This window comes from Primulina tabacum, chromosome 11, assembly GCF_025594145.1.
Source record: "Primulina tabacum isolate GXHZ01 chromosome 11, ASM2559414v2, whole genome shotgun sequence".
NCBI classification, from domain to species: domain Eukaryota; kingdom Viridiplantae; phylum Streptophyta; class Magnoliopsida; order Lamiales; family Gesneriaceae; genus Primulina; species Primulina tabacum.
In genome coordinates this window covers 18,817,545-18,821,141 of record NC_134560.1, presented here as the reverse complement: position 1 = coordinate 18,821,141, position 3,597 = coordinate 18,817,545, and the positions used below count along the sequence as shown (strand labels likewise).

The window sequence follows — 3,597 nt, the reverse complement described above, 5'->3', positions numbered from 1 at the left end:
TTATGGTGTGATAAATAATTGAAAGAAAGAATATGGTGTGCCTTTGCGTTAGGCACGAAGATGATGGCTTGAAGATCCCTTGAAAAATTGATGCTTTTCCCTTCAATATTATGTGAGTGCCGTGACTTGTGTGAAGGGGAGATTTTTTGATTGTCTTGGGGATGTGGGCGTGGGGTTGTTGTAGGGTATGGGTAGGTTTAGTTTTAAATATTGCTTAAACCTAAATTAAACTCTAATTACTAGGTTAGGCCCATTAACCATGTTAATTAGGTCCATTTAGCCCATTAGTGTTTAATTAAAAATATTAAAATAATTTTGCTTAAATAAGGTTTGTGAATTTATTACCCGGGTTGCCAAAACGTTCGTATTTTTGTTGAAAAATCAACATTTATAAAAATTACGTCCCGACGTATAAAATCACCTCAAAACCCCTTATTTTCAAAAATAAGAAAAAGCATCACCCTTATTTTAAATAATTAAAAACAATTATTTAATAAAAACATTTTCTATTTTTCAGCCCTCGGTCTCCGTTCCTCGATCGCAACTCGAATAACTTTTAAAAATACATTTTAATGCAACAATGCAGAAAAGTAAATTTTAAACATTCAAATATGCACAACATAATTAATTCATGCATTAAAACATTTAATTAAAATACACAAAGAATTTAATAACTCAAATGCATGTGGTTCGCGTGGACCCTTAAATTTACGGGGCGTTACAGAAGTGATCTTTAAGGGTGGCATCATTTAATTTCCTAAAATCAATGCACACACGTCATCCCGTAACTGTCCTAGTGGGTATTAATTCATGTTGTCCATTTGTGATAATAGTAATCCCACCATTTTTCTGCACACATTGAACATGGCTCACCCATGCACTATCACATATAGGATAGATAATATCTGCATCAAGGAGTTTGATAGTTTCTGCTTTTACTACCTCTTGCATCTTTGGATTCAATCTTCTCTGAGGTTTCACAAGAGGTGAGTACTCGTCTTTCATCAATATCTTGTACATGCAGACTGATGGATTGATCCCCTTGATATCTGCCACCATCCACGCAAATGCACTCTTGTGTGCTTTCAAAACTTTCAGCAGTTTGTCCTCCATCACATCTATCAAATAAGAAGAAATAATCAAAGGAAGTTTATTATTCTCACCTAGATAGACGTATTTCAGATGTTGAGGTAATGGCTTGAACTCAAGAGTTCGTGGCTCCTCTATGCTTGACTTCTGAGGGGTCAAGTCTCTCCGATCCCCCAAGTCCTCTAATCTCATCCTTATTGGCCTCTTCCATGGATGGTTGGCATTAAGGTATGACACTATTTCAGCTTTCTCTTCATCCAATTCGTCTTTTCTCAATTCAGTAGTGAGAGTGGCTGCTAAATGGTCCTTAATAGCATCCTGCACATAGTTACACATAAGAGAGTCAAAAGCATCAATTCTAAAACAGTTAACTATCAGAATGCAGTGTGTGCTTAAGTACATTAAAGACATCAAAAGTAATCTCCTCCTTCCCCATTCTCAATCTAAACTTCCCTTCCTACACATCAATTGGGGCCTTGCCAGTTGCAAGGAATGGCCTCCCCAATATCAACGGCCTCTCCATGTCAAGAACCACAAAGTCTGTAGGAAAAATAAATTTTTCCACTTTCACGAACTTAATAACTACTCGTGGATACTTGACAGATCTATCTGCTAGCTGTAGAGACATCCTCATTGGCTTAGGTTCTCCCAATCCCAGTTTCCTAAACACAGACAAAGGCATGAGGTTAATACTTGCACCAAGATCACATAAGGATTTATGAAAAACAACATCACCAATCATGCAAGGAATAGAAAAACTCCCTGGATCTTTAAGTTTCGGTGGGATCTTGTTTTGCACCAAAGCAGAGCAATTTTCAGTTAAATTTACCGTCATGTGATCCTCCAACTTTCTCTTGTTTGCTAAGATGTCCTTCAGAAATTTTGCATAGCTAGGCATTTCCATCAAAGCATCGGCAAAAGGAGTATTGATGTGAAATTTTTTAAATACCTCAAGAAACTTACCGAATTGTGCATCAAGTTTTGCTTTTTTCAATGCTGCGGGAAAAGGAGGAGGTATAACAATTTTGGATTGTGCAGTGGGTGCTGGTGTAGAGTTAGAAGACTTATCTTTGGATGTCTCAGTCTGTTCATCCGGTAATTGACTTTTACCCTTTTCTTTGGACTCTAAAATTTTCCCACTCTTTAACTCAATGGCCTGCACTTGCTCTTTTGGATTGGTCTCTATGTTACTTGGCAATGTGCTTGGCTCTCTACTTGCTATAATCTTAGCTAACTGTCCAATTTGATTATCTATCCCCTTTATCGATGCATCTTGGTTTTGGAGTCTAGTTTCGGTAGATGAGATGAACTTAGACATCATCTGCTCCAAATTGGACTTTTCTTCTCTAGGATGGTCTGATCTGTACATCGTTTGTTTTCCATACGGTTGTCCTCCCTGTGGTCGATTCTAACTGTTTTGACCACCCCATGAGAAGTTGGGATGTTGCCTCCATCCAGAATTATATGTGTATAAATACGGATCATTTCTTGGATGGTTTTGTACTCCCACTTGATTTACTGGTGCCTCATTTTGCACATAGAAGGGATTGTCATCTTGACAGTCCTTCGCAAAGTGTTTACCTCCACACTTATCACAAAATATCTCTTGAAGACGCATAGCCGTGCCACCCATATTCAAGCCGTCCAATTTCCTGTTCAAGACATCAAGTTGCGCAGTAATAGCAGAAAGGTCAGTTACCTGGTGGACTCCTGCGCTTCTCCGTTGGTTTTCCTTTCAGATTGAGGATGATAGCTGCTAGCAGCCATCTCCTCCGATAAATCATATCCTTCCTCAGAAGTTTTTCTCAATAGGTTTTCACAGGCAGCAACATCTATCATAGTGCGATTAGGAGTAAGCAAGCCATAATAAAATGTTTGAACCACTAACGCAAGTGGCAGTTCGTGATGTGGGCATCTGCGTAATAAATCTTTGAAGCACTCCCATGTCTCATATAAAGACTCCTACTCGAATTGAGCAAATATGGTGATGTCTGCCCACAGCTTCATGGTCTCAGATGGAGGAAAGTATTTAATGAGAAATTCTTTCGCCATGTCCTCCCATGTGGTGATAGAACCTACAGGCAAGCAATTTAACCAGGCTTTAGCTTTGTCACGTAAGGAAAAAGGAAATAAATGCAATCTAACAGCATTATCAGAAACTCCATTAAATTTAAAAGTACCGCAAATTTCAACTGGACCGTATTCTGGATAATCTAAATTATAGATGGCTTGATTTCAAAATGGTTTGCCCGCACAATATGCCTCACAATGCTGGGGCGTGCACCATCCAAAGAAGGCTGGGCATACTCTAGCATCGGTATGTGGCGTGGCACCTCAACGTGTCTATCTTCAGGTGTTCCTCCTCATGCTCGTGCTCGTGCCTCTCCATCAGTTCCTTAAGTCTCTGCTGCTGTCTTCTTCTGCGGAAAGTTTTTTCAATTTCAGGGTCAAACTACTCAAGCTCCACGTCAATGAAAGAGGATCAGTTTTAGGGTGTTCAAATGCGCA

General features: G+C 39.2%; 1 non-coding gene across 1 annotated transcript; it reads left to right on the top strand.

The window, feature by feature from the left end:
* The first annotated feature begins 2,986 nt into the window (after nucleotides 1-2,986).
* On the top strand, nucleotides 2,987-3,092 carry LOC142519978 (small nucleolar RNA R71). Its single transcript, XR_012813860.1, has one exon. It is a non-coding gene; the product is annotated as a small nucleolar RNA R71 (small nucleolar RNA).
* The last annotated feature ends 505 nt before the right edge of the window (nucleotides 3,093-3,597 follow it).